Consider the following 26,417-nt stretch of genomic DNA (forward strand, 5'->3'; position numbering starts at 1 on the left):
CTTCCTATCAGAAAAAAACAAAATGGAAGCAGTTTTGATCCAAGCACACTAACTCATGCAAACATACATCTGGCCCAACCCTCCAGTCTCTCAAAACTCGTATTACTTCATCCAGGATCTTCGTGCTACTATTATACTTAAATCTGTTCAATAACTATCTTCATCAGAGGATGTCTAAATAAATCCTTGTTGTTCTTCGTAAATAGCAAAACAATAGACTATGACCAATCTTTGTTAACCTTCTACAAGAAAATTACACAGTGTGTTTGTGTGCTCTTTTAAGTAGCAAGAACCTTAGATACATTTCTGCTTAGGTCGATGAGCAAAAGAGTTTTAAAAATCCAGCTTTCCTAAAACTGATGTTTCTTTTTTTAAGTACACTGAATGTATATAAAAAGATCACTTTCAAACCTGTATTATTTTAATCTATGGCATTAAATATGCATTAGAACCCTTGAAAATTATTCATTTAACAAATATGTATTGTGTCTAATAAGTGTCAAGCATTATTCAGGGTTCTAGGAATAAAAGAGTTTTGCTTCTTATTTAAAACCCTTCTTTGACTGTAGCTTTCTCATTGTGAGAAGTGAACTAAGAGTGTGTGGGTTACCAGCAGTCACAAAATACACTATTTAAAAAAATATATGTATATATCACAGAGCAAAAAAGCGGGAGCCAAAGAAGAAGGCACCGTCTCCATTGTGTAGACCAAGAAGTAAGTCAGTGGAAAGGACTAAGAATCTTAGCTCCAGGTCACAGAGGCTGTTGGGCCTCCTCCTTTGAGGAGGGACTGTCACTGCCAAACTTGGCCAAGAGATTCCCTGCATTGCCATTCCGATGCCCTGGAGATTGAGAACAGCGAGTGTTGGAAAACTGAGTGTGTACCTAGGCTGTGAGACCAGCCTGGTAATGTATGTGTGGGAAATGAAGTCAAATGGACTGGAGTTCTAAGGTCAGCTCCATCTGTAACTGGCGAGAGAGATGGGAGATTGGGATAAGGGCAGGGATAGCAAAGACAAGATCCTAGGAAAGAGGAGAATGGAGTGGAGATCAGAATTCAGTTTAGGCGAATCCAAGGCCTTTTTGAGGACAGAAAATCAAACTGAGGTCTGATGACAGATAAGAGTCAACTGGGGGAGATATCTGGAGGAGTGCTGAGAGGACTTCAGGCGGGGAAAGGGTTTGGTGCCCTCGGGGATCTGAAATGCGAGTGATCTTGTGGGGCAGGTGGGTGGGGAAGAAACTGGGCCTCATTTGGAGGTAATCACATAACTTACATATTCTGAGCTGGGAAGCTCAGTAAAGGGCAAATGTGATGGGAGGGGGCAGTGTTGGTCATTATGAAGCAGCAGAGAGTGTCTCAGGCGCCTCCTGTTTGGTCAAGTTCAAGGGCAATAGAAAGCCACTGGAGAGCATTCAATTAGAGGGTGACCTTATCCCATCTATGCTTTTGTAAAAACTACCCACCACAGTGGCCTGTAAGATTCTGGGATTCCGTTTCTCTTAGCATACACAAAGTGAGAGCCAGTTTGATGACATGTTTTAGCCAAGGTTGGATTTCTTCTGAAACTGTATCTCATTAGTGAAATAAATGGGGAAGAAGTGTCGTTTTGTACTTTAAAGGGAGATGTAGAAGTTCTTTTACTGCTGCCTACTGTTTGGATATGCTTCCAAGATCAGTGACCAAGGGCCAGTGAGAGGTTTAGAATCGATACGGTCTCCCAGCCCCACCCACCCCAGACCCTCGCATTCCTTTGTGCTTCATTATCTGGTTCTGCTAGACATCATGTAACTCAATAAAAGTGATGAATAAAAGTAGTAATAATAGGGCTTCCCTGGTGGCGCAGTGGTGGAGAGTCCGCCTGCCGATGCAGGGGACACGGGTTCGTGCCCGGGTCCGGGAGGATCCCACATGCCGCGGAGCGGTTGGGCCCGTGAGCCATGGCCGCTGAGTCTGCACGTCCGGAGCCTGTGCTCTGCAATGGGAGAGACCACAACAGTGAGAGGCCCGTGTACCGCAAAAAAAAAAAAAAAAAGAATAGTAATATTAGTAATAGGTAATGTTGATTACCAGAAAGCATGCTACGGGGCTTCACATTCATTATCTAACTCAAATTGTGAGGTAGGTGTTATTAGCCTTAACAGAAGAGAAAATGGAGCTTTCCAGGGGTTCAGTGACTTGTCCAACTAGCAAGGGAAGAGTTGGGCTCCATTGCAGATTGTCTGACGGCAGGGCCCCTGCTCCAACTCCCTGTATTGGAGGTGGTGGTCTGTAGCTTGTCAGAGCTCTGTTTTGGTGACTCAGTGGGGTGAGAAGGTGATAAGATTAACTACTGTTTGCTGGCTTTAGTGTAGCAAGTCTAGTTTCTAAGGCCAATTCCCTGCCTGTGCAAACGGTGTTGAGTGATTTCTGCTGTTTTAAGGTGTCATTGTCACTGTTGTTTATAACTAATAACCATGATGCTTTCAAAATGGAAATGGCACAGTGATACTATGATTGCCTTCTTTTTTTTTTAAATTATATGAACTGTTGCTCCTGTTTTTAGGCTGTGGTATTAACTCTGGAATAACTCCCATGTTTAACAATGAGATTAAAACATTCCATGTATTGAGTTAAAAATGGAATAAGACCATATTTTGGACATAATATCCCTAAGAGTAGTGAGCGATTTATGATTGCCAAGTCACTCTGTGTTGAAAATGGGAAAAAAATTTCATCATAATTTTCTTTAATTTTATTGACATATAGCTGATTTACAATGTTGTGTTAACTTCTGCAGTACAGCAAAGTGACTCAGTTATATATATATATATATATATATATATATATATGTATGTATGTATACACACACACACACACACATTTTCCTCTTCTATATTCTTTTCTATTATGGTTTGTTACAGAATATTGAATATAGTTCCCTGTGCTAAGTAGGACCTTGTTGTTAAGTCATCATACTTTAGAGAGGAAATTGCTATAGAAAGACAGAACTTACTATAAAGAAGTTTAAAAGCATCTTGTCTTGATGAAATCTCATTGATTGTTGTAGAATTTATTTTAATAATGCGTATGTAATCAAGTCCCAAACTTTTCTCTTGGAACCACTTTCATCCTTATCTTTTTTTCCTTTTTCTTATTAAAGTGGTAGAAGATAGGTTGCTTTAAAATTAACAATAAGTTTTAAATCCCATTTATTTTGTAGAATAATACACACCTTATCTAAGGTGGTAAACGATAAACATTTAGTCCCTAACTTTCAGGCTGTTGATAGCACCAGGGGTGTAGAGAGAAAGCAGGAAAATTAACAACCTTCCTCATGTGGATATTTGTTATCATCAGTTTACATACAGTGAACATTTTGAAATCTTGCTCTTCAGCTTCTCAGTGGAATATGCATGATTAAATTTTGCATTTGTGGGAACATTCAACCTCACAAAAATAGGATACATCTAGGAAATTTTTCTTGAAAATGTGTTATGTTTTTTATCATTATTCAAAATATCAAATGGATTTGGTTCCTTCTTGATGCTTTAGTGTTTCATGAAATAATATTATAGTATAAAGAGACTTTTATCGACAAATAGGATGCTCCCCACACAAACATTATTAGAATCGTATCTCACTTAAGCACATTACAGTCACTTAGGGACCTGCCAGATACACTGGGGTTGAAATATATTAAGTGCTGTTTTGCTGCCCAGCATGCAATCTCATTCCTTCTGTGAAGAATATCACAGTTGTCCTTAGGAGGACCACTCATTTCTCCATATAAAACCATAGGTTTTTGTGTAAGTTTGACCTTATTCCTATCCAAAGCAATGGCTTTAACCTAAATCAAGGTCACCTGATGGATGTGGGGTGGGCACCTGACCTAGGGCCATCCATAAAAACCACAGCTCATGGCTTCTTCTGCAACAACTGTCTCCCTTTTCTGTGGCCTGAATGAGACGGTATGAAGCCCTGGTTGCTGCCTACAACCATCTTGTGACCTTGGGGAATCAGCATTAGGATAAAACTATGGGGAAACAGCATGGAAAAAAGGAAGGAATATGAGTATATCCTTGGTGACATCGTGGAGTCCTTCTGACTCAAGCCATACCTGAACTTCACACTAACACTGGATTCTTCAGCTAAACAACTCAACATGTTTGTCTAATTGTTTACTCAGTTTGGGTTGGGTTTTCTATGACATGAACCAAGATAATTGTGACTGCCGCAATAAAATATTTTTAGTGAAAATATCATTTCACTTCAGACTTGTGAAAAGCAGAAGAAACAGAACCATTGAGCACGTATGAGCCATCAGGTTCAAAGACCTGTCTGTGATACCATTGATAGAAAGAATGAAAGAGTTCTTTTCCAGCTGGGTAGCCTATTGGGTATGTGTTGGCATCTGGGTCACTTTCAGTGGCCATGAAGTAATCCGTTATAGATCCCAGTGGTTTGAGATCCTCTCACAGGCAGAAGTGATCTCATCATTTGGGCACTGGCATCACCTGATTACAAATGGGCCCTGCGATATTTAAGACATAGAGTAACTTACTATAACAAACAGACCTAAAAATGCAGGGGTTCAAACAAGGAAGAAGTTACCCTGTCTGTTCATAAGAGTCCATAGGTGGGCAGGCAGGCCAGCCAGGGAAGGGAAGTGCCTCAGTCCACAAGTTCACCTGAGGACCACCCCCTTCCCAGGTGGTACTACTTTATCATCTTCTGCTTGGCTTCTATCTCTGGATCAAAGGCAGAGGCTCCATTGAACCCAGCAGAATAGCAGAAAGGGAAAAGAAAAGGGGTAAAGGGTGATCACTTTCCTTTACAGAATGTGATGTGGTAGCTGGTCACATTGCTTCCACTCACGTCCCATTGACCAACACTTACTCAAAACCATGTGTCCCACCAGGTAGCAATAAAGGCTGAGAAGTGTAGTCTCTGGCTAAAACTTTCTAGGACTCTAATACTATAGAGATGAGAGTACTAGAAACAATTTAAGTATGCACCTCATGCACAATTTTCCATGTATCTAAAACATTAATACCATCAAATATTCATCTTATACATATACATATCTATGTGTGTTTTATGTGTATTATGCACATAAATTTCACACACACACACACACACACACACCCCTCCAGTTACTCCCCAGAGAAATACTTTTTCTAATTCTTACGTGATTTTACAAATTAACAGAAATTCAAGTTCTAAAAAAACTAAAATAAAAGAAAGTTATAACTAGTAACCACAATAGAATGCATAATTCCAGTTTCTTTTAAATTCTTGGTAAATTAAATGAGAAAGCAAATTTTTACTTCAATAGATTGTAAATATTTATGCAAAATGACTAAATATGTTTACATATTACCTTGTTCTGAAGTTTATATTATTTGTTGGAACGTTTCCTGGCATGAAAATGAAAGGATAAACTTACATGATTGAGGCCATCAGTCAATTATTTTGCTTCAGCTAAGTGATTTATTCAAAGACTTCTTGTGAGGTGCAGTGGGTATAATTTTTATCTTTATGACTTTTCCTAATAATGCTTTGCAGTACCAAATAATTGAATGACTATTACTTTAGGTCTGATTTAGACAGACATTAATCATGTCCCCTGAGTCAGCCTGGGTATTAGAATTTACAGAGCAAGGAAGCTCTCTTTCAAGTGCATCTTAAAACAGAGATTTGCATTACTTGCTCTCTTATGTCCCCAGTGTCATACTAGCATTTCTGCAGAACTTCTGGTGCCTAGGACAATGAAGGACCCAAACAATGACATTTTGGGAGAAAAAAAATGGAGCATACCCATAGCATCTCAACATGGCTTTCATCTTTTTTTTTTCTTTAAGCCACTACCCCTGAGTACTCACCCTGTCCCAGGCACTGTCCTAAGTGCTTCACTTTTCATCCTTACAAGAACCCTTAGGTGAGTACTATTATCATCATTTTACTGATAAAGAATCCGAGGCCTGGAAAAGCGATGGACTCGTGCAAGACAAGACCAAGCTTTCCCCCTTCTTTCTCTTGCTCCAAAATCCTTGAATATTACCCAACTCTTATTACATCGAAGTCAAAGTAGGTGTGGGTGTGTCAGTCAGGATTCTCCAGAAAAACAGAATATATATATATATATATATATATGTATGTATATATCCTGCTGAGAGAGAGAGAGAGACTTCAGGTGTTGGGGGGAATAAGGGCAGGCCCTGATGGAGGGGCAGTCAGAGGACTGGCCAGGGCTAAGTGTTTTCTTTGATGAGACCCATGTAAGCTGTAGGAGGGAACAGGAAAAATCGGGGATTGTGGATGCTTATTTTCACTGATTACAATGAAAACTGAAGGCAATTTTTTGTCCCAGGTGGTATGAAGAAGGTGGAGATCCTGAAAGCTATAGTATCCAACAACAGCTGTGTCTTGTTTAAGGGTAACACATCTAGAGTGAGATAAAGGTATAATGCCATTTGCAGCGACATGTGTGGACCTAGAGATTGTCACACTGAGTGAAGTAAGTCAGACAGGGACAGACAAATACCATATGATATCACTTATATGTGGAATCTAAAAAAATGATATAAATGAATTATTTACAAAACAGAAATAGAGTCACAGATGTAGAAAAGAAACTTCTGGTTACCAGGGGTTAACAGGGTGGGGAGGGATAAATTGGGAGATTGGGATTGACGTATACACACTACTATATATAAAATAGATAACTAATAAGGACCTACTGTATAGCACAGGGAACCCCACTCAGTACTCTGTAATGACCTATATGGGAAAATAATCTAAAAAAACAGGGGATATATGTATATGCATAACTGATTCACTTTGCTAAACAGCAGAAACTAACAAAACATTGTAAATCAACTATAGTCCAATAAAATAAACAAACAAACTTCATTGCCAGAGCAAAAAATATACATACATATGGTTTTCAGAAGACAACTTTCAATAACAAATGGACCATCCTCAGGCAGGTGGCTCATGGCCTGGGACCGAGCTCTGAGAGCACATTACGACAACAGGCATGCCAGGCGTGCTAATGGGCCTGGCTGGCGTGCGGGCTTCATTAGTGCTTCAAGGGGCACAGAACTGCAGTCCTGGACCTTGGCCGGTGGTCTGTTTGCTGGATGCCCCTTCCCTCCAGTTGGGCTGTGCTGACTTCATAAATCAAAGCCTTCGGGATACATCGTCTACCATGATTTTATTACAAAAGCCAATATATAGTGTCTGAAAGAAACTGGAAAAAAGTATAGACCAAAAAGAGTACCTGTAATCCCATCATCTCTGTTGGTAAACATTCTTAAACCTTTTTTAATTTAGCCAGGATGTTAATAGAGATCTGGCTCTGGATATAATGAGAATATAGTTGCAAAAATGGGTTTATGCTTTATATACAGTTTTATGCCCTGCTTTTTCATTTATTGTATCATTAATATAGTTCCATGTCAATAAGTATATTTCTACAGCTGTTGGTAGGGCTGCATAGAACTCTATTATATTTATATTCTCTACTACTGTTGAAATGTATAATCCCCGGATAAAGTGCAAAGTATGTTATTCCAACAGAATACACATTCCTGAGGTTTTGGTGATTCTCAAGCCACCAGGCATAAATTAATTTTTTTTCTGTCTTTAAAAGGCAGGAAGAGAAAAAGATATACTTGTGTCATCTAAATCATCACCCCTTAATAAGTAATATCACAGCCATATTACAGTAAGCCAAACTCTCACAGGCAATAGGTAATATTTCAGGAGTAAACATTAAAATGTAATTATCTCAAGTTCAGAAATAAGGGTGATGAATCAAGGACAGTTTGTTTTTAAATTTTATATTATCTTGAGCCTTAAGGCAGAAGGTTTTAAACCCAAGACAAATTTTCAATGCCCTGTAACTATTGTCTTGTCTTCTTGTGTCTGAGTATGATGTGTTTTATTGAATTAGGTTTAAATTAAGTTCGGGAGCTTATTATGCAATGGCCTCCAAAGAGCATCCTTTCCCTTCACTGCTGCCTGTTTTAGGAATTGCTGATGTCCTCAGTTCAAAGCTGTATCATCCATTTCTAGAATTACTTTCTTGAAACGTGAAGATAAGAGCATTGTCTGATTGCAGCATCCAGATTTCCCTTTCCTGTTTTCTGACTCTTTTACCAATACATGTGTTTTACAAAGTCACAGAAGTAACAGTGTAATGACCACTTAGGCCCAAGTCTACGTGATTATAGCAAGAATTACTTTGAACAGGTAGTCAGGGGCACCTGACGTCTAGCTGTGGCTCTATCATCAATCAAACTGAGAAAGCAGTTGGCTCCCAGTTTCATTACCTGTAAAATGAAAGGGCTAAACTACATGAACATTGAGATCCCTCCAGATATGGTGTAATTCTGGTATCGTTCACCCTTTTGGAGACCAGAAGCTTGTTCGAACTCATGCATTGATGACTAGGTACCAGACCTGGGATTCTGTTCTGGTCGAACTACCAGGAAACAATTTGCTTTTCCAAGGTTAGCATGTGGTATTAAATGGCTTACTGAATCCCCTGGGCTCAGTTTCTAGAAGAGACCCTGAAAGCCTCAACACAGAACTTAGCCAGGCACCTGGATAAGTGACACTCCTACTATCATCAAGAAGCTGCCTACAGGAAAGAAAGTCAGACACCAATCTGCACCATGGGATGCATGCCTGGTACCCGCTGCTCTTCTTGTTCAGCTCAGTTCTAACTTCAGCCCTCATGTGAGTGCATGTGGTTGATGAAAACTAAGTGACATTCAGCCCTGGCTGCAGGGCCTCTAGGACATGTTCCATTTCAGATTCCCAACCTCTGCAGCAGAAGGTGTCACACCAGACTGGAGGTTGGAATAGTTTTTTAGGGAGTCAAACCACAGTCCCAGATGTTCTCAATATCTGATTGGTACCAGAAACCCATGAATAGGCCACTGTTTTATCAAAAAAAATGTGCCTTAGTATGTACATATACTTATTTTAAATGGGAATATATTACCATATAAAATTTTGAAAGTGATTAATTAGTAATTAATAACCAAATTTATATTTGGTCTATCTATAAGAAAACTGTATTTTTGGTGACAATATTCTAAATATTGTTTTTCCCTTGAAATGAAGAGTATATGTTAAATATGCACTAAAAGAATATAATATGAATTAAGCTCTAATTTGTCCATATTTTATTCTACTCAAAAAGAATTAGAGCTGCCGTTGTAATGGACATATCCTGATACTCTAGATTACAGATTTCTCAAAGCTGACGTTTGTTATTAACAGTATTTTGAGTTCACGTGCCACCATATAAATGGCTTTTTGCCAGTTAATCACTGTCATAGAAAACTACTGACTTACACAGAAGTCAGAAATTATTGATAATTTTAATTTCTTTGTCTCACTGAGCTAAAAAGTTATTTCAGAGAGAATTATTGATGAGTGGCTGATTCTAGAGCAGATTGTTAGCATGGAATTTATCAGTCTGATGAAATGTTAAGTGAATAGGAATAATTATTCACTCATTCATTCAACAGTATTTATTTGTCCCTGCTGTGTGTGAGACCGTAGTAGGGATTTGGAACACAGAAGTGAGCAAAACACAAGAAGATTTCTGTCCTCTCAGAGCAACTATTCTAACATGGGTAGACAGGCTATAAACAAGAAACATAATACATAAGCAAATCATGTTATAGAAGGTAATACGTGCTATGGGAAAAATAAAATGTAGAGCAAAAGGATGTGGGTGGGGATTGGGGGAGGGGTGTGGCCAACATATCCCTCACTGGAGATGGGAGACTGGAGCAAAGACAAAGGAAGTGAGAAAATGTATTCCCGTGACCCTCTGGAGACAGAGCATGCCAGCCAGAGGGGTCAGCTGGGGTAGGTAAAAGGCATAAAATAGAAGAGTGCCAGGCTTGCCCAAGGAACAGCAAGGAGTCTGGAGCGGTTGGAGTGCTGTGAGGGGGGAGACTAACAAGAGGTTACTTTGGAGAGCTCTGAAGGCCACATGGTGCAGGGCCTTCCGGGCCATTACAAGGACTTGGAATTTGGCTCTGAGGACACGAGTCATGTCAGGGTTTGAGCAGAAGAATGACATAAAGTTACATTTTAAATGTACCTTTCTGTAGCTACTATGTTTACCACAAGCTGTAGGTGAGGGAGCATATTAGCAGGAAGGTCAAATGTGAGTCTGTTTCAGTGATCTGGGTGAGAGATGCTGGTGTCTCTATCAGGATGGTCGCAGTAGAGGCCGTAAGATATTTGCAAGATTGGATTCACAGTATGAAAGCTGTAGGGGATTCAAGAAAGACTTCAGAGACATTGGTCTGAGCTGTGGAGGAATGGAGTTGCCATTAAGTGAGATGGAGGAAACGACTCATGGACGAGGTTTGTGGGAAGGGAACAGGAGTTCTGAACCCAAAAGGTTGGAGGGTATGTATTTGTTTACTGCAGTGCTTCTCAAAGTGTGGTCCCTGGACCAGCAGGATCACCATCACCTGGGAACATGTTAGAGATGTATACCCTTGGGCCCCATGCTAGACCTTCTCCATAAGAAACTCTAACCATGGGGCCCAGCAGTCTGTGCTTTGGCCAGACCTCCAGGTGGTTCTAATGCTCACTCAAGTTTGAGAAATGTTGTGTGTCATCAACAGGGACCATGGGAACACTATGGGTTCTGAAGTTAGAAGACCTGGATTCAAATCCTGCCTGACTGGGGCAAGATGATCCCTCCACATGAGACTTAATTTCTATACCTTTAAAGGGTAGACAGTAATACCTGTGCCGCCAGATTGATGTGAGGAACCAGATAAAACAGATAAAACCTGTTCACTTTGTAAGAATTAGGAAGAGGAGACAGGAGACTGGGGGTGGGGAGGATAACACTTTTTTCTAATATCCTTTTGCTTTCAAGAAGAAGTAATAAACGTTACATGGAAGATCAGAGTTTTTCTTGAACTTTCGCTAGACCTTCAACATGCAGGTAAAGATGACTGCTAAGCAAATGTGAGATTGATGATGCTACTTTTGTGACTTGGTAGAAGGAATAATTGTTTGAATTAAATAATTTCTTTACCTCCCTTGGATATAGAAAGAAAAGAGAAGTCTGTATTTTTACTACAAAATAGAAAAACCTGTTTCAATATGAATTTGCTTCTCTACGTGTATGCAGTTATCTTTTAGCATCTGTTTAAATTTGGTTTGCAATCTTTAGGTTCATTTTTCCACTTTTCTAGAAAATGTAGAGTATGATGTGTCTGGGTTTACAGAATTCTGCAAGTAAGTTAAAAATAAGGGGAGATGTAGTCTTGGAACCATGTTTCCAGGAAAACTCAATTATTCTTTCATTTTGTTATAAGAAAAAAAACTCAAGCTATTCGTTAAAACCAAGTCTATGTGGTGGCAAAGAATGTTTTAAGTTTTAAAGAACTTGTTACACAGCATGAGTTTTTATATTCGAAGTCACTAACATATTTTTGCCATGGCAGCGGTTTAGCAAAACTATATACGTATGTTTGAAACCAGCTTGGTTCTGCCATTTTGATTTCCAAGTGTCACCTAATAGTTAGTCATGGTAGTCTTCCTTATTCTAGGTTTCTGATTGAGGAGCTATTATGGTCTACATAGAAATGAATACATTTTCAGAACATAGACGAACATCACTAGGCTGGGAAATTAAAAATTAACTACCATTTTGTATTTTTTTACATTCAGTAGAGAGTGAAGGTAATATAACAGGATTAAATAATAAGGTAGATTTTAAAAGTCTTGTCTCACGTAAGTACAATTTAAGTCAATATTCATCTGCCTGTTTTGGAAACTTTTATTTCCTACCTCTGAAATTCTCTAATCATATTCTTGCAGAGTGTTCAACATTCATTCACCAAAAGTATGTTGAAGATCTTCTGTGTGTCTGGTACTGTTCTGGATGCCTGAGATACAACGGTGCACTAAATAGACACACATCTGGAAGTTATATTCCAGTGGAAGGAGGCAAACAATAAATACGATCAGCAAATTACAGAATATGCTACACAGGCTATGTCATAAACACTATGAAGAAAGATAAAACAGGGAGAAGGCTATAGATAATGGGGAGCTGAGAGGAAGAGAATTCTACATAGAGTTCCTAAGGAAGGAGTCCCTCAGGTGACAGCTGAGTCTAAACCTCATGGGTGTGAAGGAGTGAGCTGGGTGGATATTTGGGGAAGAGATTCGTCAGAAGAGGGGCTGCAAAGGCCTGGAGTTGGAGCACATCTAGGATCAGCAAGGTGGCCAGTATGACCAGAGAGGAGTGACAGCAATTTCAGAGATGGAGACAACAAGATGCAAAATATAGAAAGCCTTGTGGGCCTTTGTCAGGACTGAATTACTTGGCGTGAAATAGAAACTGGAGAGTTGGGGCAGAGGACTTACCTGATCTGGCTTCCATCCAAAGATCTCTTCCTTTTGCATTTTCATTTGATTGAGAGCTTGCCTAGAAATAAGCTTCTGGGATTAAGTCATCCTCCCTACAAACTTTGGAGTCACCACTGACCCCCACCACGTAGCATTTCATGGGACTCTGGTTTGTGTTTTTTCATAGATGATAGTTTAAACTCTCCATAATGTTTAGTATTTCTAATCATCTTTGTATTTTACATAGCGTTTGTGTCCAAGTGGGTTTTTTTTTCTTTTTTTCCAAAAGTTGTTTTCATGTAGCTCTAGATTCTAATCTTTCTTCAACACCATGAAAATTTCGTCTATTATTTCTTAGATTATTTCCTCATCCTTTCTAACATTCCTATAAGAAGGATGATGGATTTTCCAGATCTTCCCACATCTCTTAATTTTTCTCCCTTTAATTTCCATATATTTATCTTTTTCTACACTACAGACTGCCACAGTTAGAATTTTGTCCTTGCCACTTACTTGCTGTATGACCTTTGGCTAATTACTGAATCTCTGTGTTGTCTGTGAGTCTCCATCCATAAAATGAGGGTAATAACAATGGTACCTACCTTGTAGGAATGTTATGTGGGGTAAATGAGTTCATAGCAAATGAAAAACTAATGTTAGCTCTTTATCTTCCAGGTCACTAATTCAGCATTCAGTATCTTCACTCTATCATTGAGTAGTTCTTTTGATATTTTTTTTTTAATTTAAGGCAATTATAATTTCAATTTCCAAGGATGTTTTCTCACTTTTTGACTCATTCTTTCTACAGAACAGCCTATTCTTTGTCCATGTATACAATATGCTATCAAATCTCCCTGAGGATAACAATTAGAAAAATGTGAAATTATTTTCTTCCCCTAATTGTTTCTATTTCCTCTAGAGTCTGCCATTCTCTATCTACTTCCTGGTATTTTTCTTTTTGCCATTGGTTTTCTTCAGAAGCCTTGAGATGTTCAGTTGTCAGTCCATATTAGTGGACGAAATACATAGTTTGTTTGTGTTTTGTTTGTATCTATACATCTGACATGGGAGAATCCCATGGGTAGTCTCCCCTTGGCTGCAAGGGCTCCTTGCAAGGTCTGCATTACCAGGCAGAGGTCTGTAGAAGGCAGGCTTCCTCTGAGGGCACATGGGCAGGGAACAAGCAGGCAGACCAAGCAATTCCCAGCTTAACTTCCCTCTTGGACAGTGCTGCCTTCCCTTGTGTGAACCCTTCTTCCGTATCATTTGTGGGAGTCTAGATTCCCCCTATCCTCCACTCTGATTCTTTCTTCAGCTCCCAAATCGATATTTGGAGCCCTCCCCAGACAGATCAAGCACTTTCTTTGGAGACTTCTCAAGCTTTAACTCAATTAGTCTATGTGCATCTAAACAGGAGGAGGGCACCTGACTAACTCCTCTTCATTTAATTCCTTTAGTGACTCTGAAAGTTCTCCAGCGCTTCTTTGAAAACAACAATGCTCACCTCTCACCTTGAAGGAAGCTGGCTCTACTCTGGTTTCTCTTCCAGTCTCATTCCATCTGCATCCAGGGTCTCAAAATTTCTACTTGGACCTTGGGACTTATCTTAAAAATATATTTAATGTCATTTCAGTGAATTGGGGAAGCAGCAAAGCGATGAAAAGCTTGTGCTCTGTCCCACATTTGGGAACACAAGTCAAGTCCACATCTTTTAGTTTGCACTCCCCAGCTCATATTTCTGACTATGGATTTTGAGTGGCTTAAGTCTGAGGGCTAACATAGTAGTTTTTAACACAGGGAGGCCATATCATCAAGAACTTCCCTTCCTTCTCTTCCTTTAGAGATTGACCCTTTCAACCCTAAGATGAGTTTGCCAGATTACATAGTGGGATCTCCAACCTGACAACCATAGTGGTTAACTCTTCAGCTCCTAAATTAAAGAACCTTAATACCCTCGGACCAGACTCTCTTCTTCCCCAGGTGAACATGAGGCCAAGTGGATTCACTGGAGTTTGCCTTCAGGAAGATACTAGGGATGAGTGTAGCGAGGTGAGATTGGGTCAGAGGCTGGAGGGAGGAGAGGAACTTTTGAGGACAGTGTGCGGGGAGAAGAAGCGAGGTCATTAGTCTTTCCCGTTCCCACCTGTGAATGTGTCTCCCTCCCACATTTCAGGATTTCAACTCACAAGGGGGGATTAGCACCCAGTTCCCTGGCTAGGATGTACCTCGTCTCTTATTACTCCACTCTTCAACACCATCAAAGGGCTGTAGAGAGATTAGAGAGTTGTAAGATAAATTAGGTGATACAACCACTATGGAGAACAGTATGGAGATTCCTTAAAAAACTAAAAATAGAATTACCATATGACCCAGAAATCCCACTACTGGGCATATACCCTGAGGAAACCATAATTCAAAAAGACACATGCACCCCAATGTTCATTGCAGCACTATTTAGAATAGCCAGGACATGGAAGCAACCTAAAAGTCCATCGATAGATGAATGGATAAAGAAAATGTGGCACATATATACAATGGAATATTACTCAGCCATAAAAATAAACGAACTTGAGTTATTTGTAGTGAGGTGGATGGACCTAGAGTCTGTCATACAGAGTAAAGTAAGTCAGAAAGAGAAAACAAATATCATATGCTAACGCATATATATGGTATCTAAAAAAAAAAATGGTACTGATAAACCTAGCTGCAGGGCAGGAATAAAGAGGGACATAGAGAATGGACTTGAGGACATGGGCTGGGAGGGTGAAGCTGGGGTGAAGTGAGCATCGACACACATACACTACCGATTGTAAAATAGTTGGCTGGTGGGAAGCAGCTGCATAGCACAGGGAGATCTGCTCCGTGTTTTGCGATGACCTAGAGGGATGGGATAGGGAGGATGGGAGGGAGACACAAGAAGGAGGAGATATGGGGACATGTGTATGCATATGGCTGATTGGATTTGTTGTGCAACAGAAACTAACATGGTACTGTGAAGCAATATACTCCAATAAATATCTATTAAAAAAATAATTAATTAATTAAAGGAAAGGTCAAAAACCACTCTTCCCTCAGGTTCCTGCAAAGTCAAAATGAACAGGATGGGAATTCTGTAATTTTTAATGGGCCTGAAGATGACCAAGGAAGGGACTCCCACGTCCCACCCAGTGAGGCAGAGGACCCTGTGAAGGCAGGGGGATAGACTGTGCATTAGAGGTGACTGTTTTTCAGGGAGATGCATGAGGTCAGGAGACCGTAGATGGTCACTTAGCTGGATTCCCCCAAATCATCAAACAGGCCACCCATGGAGTCTGAAGCTGGATGTATTCATTGAACAGACAAGGTGAGGACTGACCAACAGAGAAGTGACCCAAACTGGAGTCATAGCCTGTCACCAATTTGTTCACAGGCTCCTTTTGTGCAAATATTCTTTGGTCTTTTCTGACAGATTTAAGTCAGGTTTGAGAGTAGGAGGAAAGGGAGTTTGGGAAGAGTGTTGAAAGGGAAAAGAGGTCATGGAAATGTTTGAATATGACTGTATTCACCCAAAGGACACTAAGTTTTAATCTGGAAGTTACTGAGAAAACTGTAGGGCTGGAGAACATTTATCAAATCACTACTGACTGAGACTGGGACCATGTTGAAGAAAACCAAGAACAATTCTAAAATAAATACAGAAAGGAGTTTCATGTCCACCCATAGCTGAATGTTGACTGTATCATTTTGAGCTCTTCATACCCAGTAATGTACATTATAGTAAGGTGCTTTACAAACATTGTCTAATAAAAATACCTAATTTATCACTAATTAGATAGTAATTGTGTTTCCGTGCTAAGAGATAAAATATCCAAATGTGTCTCCCTCTGAAATTGGGTTTAGGCACCATAATGGCCGTTCATTAATGTTCCAGCAATCTCTGAGGTCCAAATGTAGTTATCACACGGAATCATCCCAAGTCACTCATGGTATGCCCCAAACCATCTGCCTCATACCTTTACAAACTGGAAAGGAGGTTAGAAACTGAGATGCCTCTTCCCAATCTCAATCCTGAAGACTGAAGCTTAGAAATGGCATTAAAACATTTACTACAAGCCCACTAAGACACATTTTGTTTATTATTATTTCTACTTAGACTTTGCACCAGGTTCTGCCTTAACATATTTTACAGTCAGTAAATATGACTTGATTCAGCACTGAAGGGAAAAGGGTAACACGATGTTCCTGGGATCATTTCCTTCTTGACATCCTCATATTAATGACTGTTTGCTTATGTCTTGGCTGACATGAATTTGAAACAAACCAAACTTTATAATTCTTGCCTTCAAATTTGAGTTATTTGTCAGTGAAGATGGTATTCCTAAATTGCAATTTTCAAACTGGATTTTTCGCCATGTTTTATGAAAAGTGCATAGCAGTCTGCAAATCTCTGGTTCAAAATTACATGTTTCTCTCTATCATGACAGTGCCTAAGCTATGTTCTGTCCCTTAATAAGTCTATTTCTGATTTCTGACTCCTGTCAAAATTGATCCTGTACAGGTCAGTCTGACCCATAAACTACACGAAATTGTTTTTGAGGTTTGAGGCCTTAATATCAGTTAATGTCTAAATCTGCCATTAAATTTTGCTATGTGCTTTTTGTTCCATGGTAATTACCACCTTCGTCATCATATTCAAGTCTTGATAGGCAATGTTGCTTTGAAAATACTAAGAGAAAGCATATTTTTTAAATCACATAGTGTATTTCTTTTGGAAATTAAGTACTGATACTTACACCTAACTGGAGACTTCCATAATTTTTGTTTTCTTCTTTATCCTAAAAGAAATGACTGCTGTTGTAATTCATGTTGCTTACGTGTGGTTTCCTGGCTTCTCATTCTTGAACATGAGTAGACTCTGCCGTGTTAGAAAATTTTCCTGATATCTTCAGATACACGAAGTCAGTCATTGCGATTCTTTCTGTAACCATCAAGTGAGTGTGGGATTGTCTGGTTCTTTCTAGGTTTGAAACTACAAATGTAGCTTCTAATCCAGTTTCTACTTAATCACGGGGTGACTTGACCCATATCACTTAGCCCTGTGCGTCTTACTTTCCCTCTGTTATAAAAATGAGGATGTAATAAAAACTACTCAAAGAGTATTAAATTCAATGTGTAAAAAACAGCTGAATCATGGTTAGTATTCAAAAAACGTAAACTTTCTTCCTTTCTTTGCTCGCACTACAGAACATATTTTATTCCAGAATATATCAACCTCATATATTAGGTGTGATTTCTTTTTCCAAAAACTCTTGATACTGTGAACACCTTGGTATCAGCTTCTACCAAATTCCAAATGTTAAAATTTTGCTCCAGGAGTGCTCCAGTGCCCAGGAATTTGTGTGAGGCAAGGGCCCACATAGCAAGATTACAACCAAGGTAACAGTGTTTCTTCTGGCATGGCATTTGGACACAAGTGCCTTTGAAAGTCTCCTTCATACCTGCCCCCTAAAGAGATACTAGAGCTGTCTCCCTACAGAGAAAGGAAATCACACGTTAAGAGTCAGCACAATGTGTTCACATATGGACACATTCTCCATTAAAAAAAATCCAGTTACCCTATTTCCAGTGAGACATTGTAGCAGGGCTGCCCCCAATCTATGAAAAGTGCCAGCCCCTGTGAACACTGTGTGTGCTTATCATCAGTATTTAAGACACGTCTGCTTATCCTCACTGTCACCTGTCTGTTCACAAGAAAAAGTATCTAAGAGCTCTCCCTTTATTTGAAAGTCAAACGTATTTCGGTATCTTTGCCACATCGCAGTTTTACTTAAAGACTTCATTCCCCAAAGCCAAAATGACAAAATCCACAGCTTAGAGTAATTTATTAAAATGTAAAGCCTCCGTTTAAATGAAGCAAGCTGTTAGGGGATCCTGTAGTCCATGAGTTGAAGACAATGATTTATTCTACAGGGATAATACTGATCATTTAAAATGTTCCTTCTTTGCCTTTAATGGATAGTAACTGGAATTACTATTTGGAATTTCTTCCAAAGTCTATTTCTGCTCTTTGGTGAATCACATAGCAGATATAAACCCCTCTTCCCCAAAGGAAAAAAGAAAAAAAAAAAGCTCCAAGAATCATTGATCCAGGCTTGAAGCCAAGCAATCTATATTTTGTGCTTTCTCAACAAGCCACACAATAAAAATGTAAATGGAATGGTGCTACTTTCTCCTTTCACCTTTTTTCAGTGTGTAATTTTGATGCTGTTTAAATTATTTATTTTCAGATTATCTTCAAAGAACTTAGTTAATCCCATGTAGGGGTCTTACTATCCCAATTTCACATTAATCATAATTCCATGATTCTTATTGCTTTACAATACTTGACTTTCATAAAAATGTAAGGATAAACCTGAGGTACCCTCCTACTCTGGGTTGCTGAATTTGCACAGAGTCAATGGGTCTCATCTAAGTCCTTTCCCCCCCAATTTATTGGGATATACCTGATATATAAGGTCATGTAAGTTGAAGGTGTACAGTGTGTTGATTTGATACACATGCATTGCAATATGATTACCACTGTAGTGTTAGCTAACAACTCCGTCACATCATATAATTACCTTTTTGTTGTTGTAAGAACATTTCAGATCTAACCTCTCAGAGACTTTCAAGTATGTAGTACAGTATTGTTATCTTTAATCATAATGCTATCCATAGATCCCCGGAAGGAATTCATCTTCTAGTTGGAAGTTTGTACCCTTTGACCATCATCTCTTCATTTCTCCTGCCTCCCACCCTTAGTAACCACCACTGTACTCTCTGTTTCCATGAGCTCGGCTTTTCTAGATTCCATATGTAAGTCATACCATATAGTATTTGTCCTTCTCTGCCTGACTTATTTCACTTAGTATTGTGCACTCAAGAGCCATTCACGTTGTCATAAATGACAGGATTTTGTTATTTCTCGTGATTGAGTAATACTAGATATCTTCTTTTTTAAATTTATTTTTTATTTTAACATCTTTATTGGAGTATAATTGCTTTACAATGCTGTGTTAGTTTCTGCTTTATAACAAAGTGAATCAGTTATACATATACATATATCCCCATATGTCTCCCCTCTTGCATCTCCCTCCCACCCTCCCTATCCCACCCCTCTAGGTGGTCACAAAGCACTGAGCTGATTGCCCTGTGCTATGTGGCTGCTTCCCACTAGCTATCTATTCTACATTTGGTAGTGTATATATGTCCATGCCACTCTCTCACTTTGTCCAAACTTCCCCTTCCCCCTCCCTGTGTCCTCAAGTCTATTCTCTGCATCTGCATCTTTATTCCTGCCCTGCCCCTAAGTTCTTCAGAACCCTTTTTTTTAGATCCCATATATATGTGTTAGCATACGGTATTTGTTTTTCTCTTTCTGACTTAATTCACTCTGTATGACAGTCTCTAGGTCCATCCACCTCACTACAAATAACTCAGCTTTGTTTCTTTCTATGACTAAGTAATATTCCATTGTATGTATGTGCCACATCTTCTTTGTCCATTCATCTCTCGATGGACACTTAGGTTGCTTCCATTACCTGGATATTGTAAATAGTGCTGCAGTGAACATTGTGGTATATGTCTCTTTTTGAATTATGGTTTTTTCAGGGTATCTGCCCAGTAGTGGGATTTCTGGGTCATATGGTAGTTCTATTTTTAGTTTTTTAAGAAACCTCCATACTGTTCTCCATAGTGGCTGTATCAATTTACATTCCCACTAACAGTGCAAGAGGGTTCCCTTTTCCCCACACCCTTTCCAGGATTTACTGTTTGTAGATTTTTTGATGATGCCCATTCTGACTAGTGGTACCTCACTGTAGTTTTGATTTTCATTTCTCTAATGAATAGTGATGTTGAGCATCCTTTCATGTGTTTGTTAGCAATCTGTATATCTTCTTTGGAGAAAGTCGGTTTAGGTCTTCTGCCCATTTTTGGATTGGATTGTTTGTTTTTTTCATATTGAACTGCATGAGCTTCTTGTAAATTTTGGAGATTAATCCTCTGTCAGTTGCTTCATTTGTAAATACGTTCTCCCATTTTGAGTGTTGTCTTTTCATCTTGTTTATATTTTCCTTTGCTGTGCAAAAGCTTTGAAGTTTCATTAGATCCCATTTGTTTGTTTTTGTTTTTATTTCCATTTCTCTAGGAGGTGGGTCAAAAAGGATCTTGCTGTGATTTATGTCAGAGAGTGTTCTTCCTATGTTTTCCTCTAAGAGTTTCATAGTGTCCAGTCTTACCTTTAGGTCTTTAATCCATCTTGAGTTTATTTTTGTGTATGGTGTTAGAGAATGTTCTAATTTCATTCTTTTACATGTAGCTGTCCAGTTTTCCCAGCACCATTTATTGAAGAGGCTGTCTTTTCTCCATTGTATATTCTTGCCTCCTTTATCAAAAATAAGGTGACCATGTGTGTATGGGTTTATCTCTGGGCTTTCTATCCTGTTCCATTGATCTATTTTTCTGTTTTTGTGCCAGTACCATACTGTCTTGATTACTGTAGCTTTGTAGTATAGTCTGAAGTCAGGGAGCCTGATTCCTCCAGCTCCGTTTTCTTTCTCAAGATTGTTTTGGCTATTGGGGGTCTTTTGTGTTTCCATACAAGTTGTGAGTTTTTTTGTTCTAGTTCTGTGAAAAATGTCATTGGCAGTTAGATAGGGATTACATTGAACCTGTAGATTGCTTTGGGTAATATAGTCATTTTCACAATGTTGATTCTTGCAACCCAAAAACATGGTATATCTCTCCATCTGTTTGTATCGTCTTTAATTTCTTTCATAAGTGTCTTATAGTTTTCTGCATACAGGTCTTTTGTCTCCTTAGGTAGGTTTATTCCTAGGTATTTTATTCTTTTTGTTGCAACAGTAAATGGGAGTGTTTCCTTAATTTCTCTTTCAGATTTTGCATCATTAGTGTATAGGAATGCAAGAGATTTCTGTGTATTAATTTTGTATCCTGCTACTTTACCAAATTCATTGATTAGCTCTAATAGTTTTCTGCTAGCATCTTTAGATTCTCTATGTATAGTATCATGTCACCTGCAAACAGTGACAGTTTTACTTCTTTTCTGATTTGGATTCCTTTTATTTATTTTTCTTCTCTGATTGCTGTAACTAAAATTTCCAAAACTGTGTTAAATAAAAGTGGTGAGAGTGAGCATCCTTGTTTGTTCCTGATTTTAGAGGAAATGGTTTTAGTTTTTCACCATTGAGAACGATGTTGGCTGTGGGTTTGTCATATATGGCCTTTAATATGTTTGGGTAAGCTCCCTCTGTGCCTACTTTCTGGAGGGTTTTTATCATAAATGGGTGTTGAATTTTGTCGAAAACTTTTCCTGCATGTATTGAGATTACCATATGGTTTTTATCCTTCAGTTTGTTAATATGGTGTATCACATAGATTGATTTGCATATATTGAAGAATCCTTGCATTCCTGCAATAAACCTCACTTGATCATGTGGTATGATCCTTTTAATGTGCTGTTGGATTCTGTTTGCTTGTATTTTATTGAGGATTTTTGCAGCTATGTTCATCAGTGAAAATGGCCTGTATTTTTCTTTTTTTGTGACGTCTTTGTCTGGTTTTGATATCAGGGTGATAGTGGACTCATAGAATGAGTTTGGGAGTGTTCCTCCCTCTGCTATATTTTGGAAGAATTTGAGAAGGATAGGTGTTAGCTCTTCTCTAAATGTTTGATAGAATTCACCTGTGAAGCCATCTGGTCCTGGGCTTTTGTTTGTTGGAAGATTTTTAATCACAGTTTCAATTTCAGTGCTTGTCATCGGTCTCTTTATATTTTCTATTTCTTCCTGGTTCAGTCTGGGAAGGTTGTGCTTTTCTAAGAATTTCTCGATTTCCTTCATATTGTCCATTTTATTGGCATAGAGTTGCTTGTAGTAATCTCTCATGATTCTTTGTATTTCTGCGGTGTTGGTTGTTACTTCTCTTTTTTCATTTCTAATTCTGTTGATTTGAGTCTTCTCCCTTTTTTTCTTGATGAGTCTGACTTGTGGTTTATCAATTTTTTTTATCTTCTCAAAGAAACAGCCTTTAGTTTTATTGATCTTTGCTATCATTTCCTTCATTTCTTTTTCATTTATTTCTGATCTGATCTTTATGATTTCTTTCCTTCTGCTAACTTTGGGGGATTTTTGTTCTTCTTTCTCTGATTGCTTTAGGTGTAAGGTTAGGTTGTTTATTTGAGATGTTTCTTGTTTCTTGAGGTAGAATTGTATTGCTGTAAACTTCCCTCTTAGAACTGCTTTTGCTGCTCCCATAGGTTTTGAGTCGTCGTGTTTTCATTGTCATTTGTTTCTAGGTTTGTTTTGATTTCCTCTTTGATTTCTTCAGTGATCTCTTGGTTATTTAGTAGTGTATTGTTTAGCCTCCATGTGTTTGTATTTTACAGATTTTTTCCTGTAATTGATATCTAGTCTCTTAGCATTGTGGTTGGCAAAGATACTTGATACAATTTCAATTTTCTTAAATTTACCAAGGGTTGATTTGTGACCCAAGATATGATCTATTATTGAGAATGTTCCAGGAGCACTTGAGAAGAAAGTGTATTCTGTTGTTTTTGGATGGAATGTCCTATAAATATCAATTAAGTCCATTTTGTTTAATGTGTCATAAAAGTATGGAACGCTTCACAAGTTTGTGTGTCATCCTCACATAGGGGCCATGCTAATCTCTTCTGTATCAGTCCAGTTTTAGTACATGTGCTGCCAAAGCAAGCACTCCATATCTTCTTTATCCATTCTTCCACTGGTGGACACTTAGGCTGCTTCCCTATGTTGGCTGTTGTGAATAATGATGCAGTGAACATGCAAGACCAGTTCTTTATAGTTTATGAATTCTTTTTCCATGTAGAGCTTGTTTCCGCCAGCCTCCTCCTAGGGTAGATAATTTAACTTGCTGGAACACCACTAGACCATAAATTCCTTATGAACTCGGATCTATGAACCGTCCATCTGCCTAGAGACTAACACAGTGCATAAAGCATAATGATAGCATTTATAAAATGCTGACTGTATGTCAGGCACTCATTTACACTCTTTACATGCATTAATTTATTTAATCTTCAGAACTTAATGAAATAAGTATTACTATTATCTTTACTTTACAGTTGAGTTAACCTGAAGTTAATCTGAAATACAAATGTGATTTGGCCAAACCCATACAACAAGTATGTAAGGTAACAAAAATCTGAACCTAGGCAGCTCTTGAGTTCTACCTTATAGTATCAACTAGTGGAGTTAAGAATTCAGTGCATGTGTGTAGAATTAAATAAACTCCTCTGGAACCTAACAGAATTTCTTTAAAAAATGTAGATAATGCAGATGGGATGAAAACAAAAGTGAAAGAGAAAAGTGTAGAATAAGGAAGTTGGAGAGTAACATCAAAGAAAGAATAGGGGATAAAAAACAGTGAAGAAGGAAATTAGCCCAAGTGCAGGATTTCATGGTGCAAATAGGAGAAAATAATTAAAAGAGGCTGCTTGAGGTGAGGGGGGAAGGAATATTGGAAGAAGAGAATATTGAACAGAAAAAGCCTGTGAAAACATTATTGGTGGGCTGGGAAAAGTATCACACATTGAAAATTTTAAATAAAAAAGCTTTATTTTTAAATAGATATGCACTTGTGGTTAGATTATTTCTTCCTGTGTTACATTCACCCTAATCTCTCAGCCTCCCAATCGTGGTCCCATGTGAATCAAACCAGACATGTGTTCAGGTGAGATGCTAGGAGAATTATTTCACTGGACTACAGCTGTTGATGCTTTTTACTATCCACTGAGTCTTTATATTGTACAAAATCAGAAAAGGAAATGTCCGCTAAGGATCCTTTTTGGTGCAGAAATACACTGTCAATCCTCTCCTTGAATACCTTTCCCAGACTCTGTCTCATTACCAGTTTTCCCTTCCCAGTAAATAATCTACCCTAATTATTTCTAACCAGTTTTTGTAGAGATTAGTTGACCTGACAGATGGTGAGAAAGCCCTGGTTATCATTCTTGTTGTGTGTTGTCTTAGCTTCCTGAACATACCCAGTTCACAACTCATATTCATTCAACACATTTTTGCCCTCTTACATGCTCATATCACCCACTGACATTAACACCCTTCCAAGGGAGGGGAGAGTGCTATTCTAAATTGACTAAAGTAGATTTGGAAGTGTCCCACCCCACCCCCAACTTCTTTTTCTCCTCTGTTTCTTTCTTTTAGATAATTTGAGACTTTGTGATGCCTTTTTCCCCTTCTCTGGTTTTAGAAGTTATATATTCTGTTTCATTTCACCTAATGGTTGTCCATTATTTTTAACTTATAAACTTGATTTAACAGAGTTCAGTGTGGATCAGTATCTCGGCCCTTTTCCAGAACAGTACAAAGATTTGGAACTCTTTAACTCCTGTCGTGCCCTCCTGACATTCATTATTTTTTTCCAGGCTTTGATATCCACCTTATGTTTATACTTTCCAAATTTATGCATTGTTATTTTTGTTCTAAAAGTCATACCTGTTAAGTTTTACCTGCATATGATTAGCAAATGCTTTTCCCATTATTTCCTTCTAAATTCAGTCCTTCCTATTGTATCAATTTTCATCTGCTTGAGATACATCCTTTAGTAGTTCTTCCACCAAGCAAATCCCATTAGAGACCTCTCTCAGTCTGTTTCTGAACATGTTTTTAATCTTTGTTTAATTCCAAATGATATAAGACATAGTTATTTGCTAGTTTTCCCCCAATTTATAATTATATTTTTTTGTGAAAATCTCCAGATGAGAATTAAGAACCATTAAAACAGAGTGATATTCTGAAAAGAAGCCCTGAATTTCAAATGTTGGAAGAAAGCCATTATTTCAAGGTTAAAACCTAATATAAATTATCTTAAAATTAGAAAAAAGAATAGTGTTTAACTCAATAGCCTTTCAGAATAAGGCATTTAATTAGAAATCGTGGCATTATCATGGAGGTCAAACAGTAGAGTACTGAAAGTTAATATTGAAAATTATATTTAAAGCAGAGTAGAGAGATGACACTGAACATTCTCATTACGTCTAGTACCAAATGGTGTTGAAAAAAGTAGATTGAAGTTTGAATACAGTCCATAGTTTGTAATAGCAACAAGTACAGTGTCCATGTGGTGGTTTGCAGCTGAAGCACACAAATTTAAATGGGACTATTTGAAAAATCATTCACACATATGCTTTACTTTTTAAATTTTTATTTTATGTTGGGATAGAGTTGATTTACTATGTTGTGGTAGTTTCAGGTGTACAGCAAAATGATTCAGTTTTACATATACATATATGTGTTCTTACATATAGATACATTTATCTATTATTTTTCATATTCTTTTCCCAGCTAGCTTATTACAGAATATTGAGTAGAATTCCCTGCACTGTACAGTCCGTCCTTGTTGTTTACCTATTTTATTTTGAGTGACATGTGGACGTTAATCCCAAATTCCTAATTTAGCCCTCTCCCCACACCTTTCCCCTTTGGTAACCATAAGTTTGTTTTCTGTATCTGTGAGTCTGTTTCTGTTTTGTAAATATGTTCATTTGTATCTTTTTAAGATTTCACATATAAATGATATCATATAATATTTGTCTTTCTCTGTTTGACTTCACTTAGTATGATAATCTCTAGGTCCATCCATGTTGCTGCAAATAGCATGATTTCATTATTTTTTATGGTTAATATTCCATTGCATATAAACACCACATCTTCTCTATGCATTCATCTCTCAATGGACATTGAGGTTGTTTCAATGTCTTCACTATTGTAATTAGTGCTGCAATGAACATTGGGGTACATGTATCTTTTTGAATTATGGTTTTCTCTGGATATGTGCCTAGGAGTGGGATTGCTGTGTCATATGGTAGTTCTATTATTAGTTTTTTAAGCAACTTCCATACTGTTCTCCATAGTGGTTGCACCAATTTACATTCCCACCAACAGTGCAGGAGGGTTCCCTTTTCTCCACACTCTCTCCAGCATTTACT

General features: G+C 38.2%; 1 protein-coding gene and 1 non-coding gene across 4 annotated transcripts in view; one reads left to right on the forward strand and one right to left on the reverse strand.

Moving 5' to 3' along the window:
• Window positions 1-26,417, forward strand: part of ADGRB3 (adhesion G protein-coupled receptor B3) — an 801,091-nt gene that overhangs the window by 518,481 nt on the left and 256,193 nt on the right. The window lies entirely within an intron of this gene.
• LOC115854877 (U6 spliceosomal RNA) lies at window positions 23,040-23,146 on the reverse strand. The gene has a single exon (XR_004040155.1). It is a non-coding gene; the product is annotated as a U6 spliceosomal RNA (small nuclear RNA).

This window comes from Globicephala melas, chromosome 14 (assembly GCF_963455315.2).
Source record: "Globicephala melas chromosome 14, mGloMel1.2, whole genome shotgun sequence".
NCBI lineage: Eukaryota > Metazoa > Chordata > Mammalia > Artiodactyla > Delphinidae > Globicephala > Globicephala melas.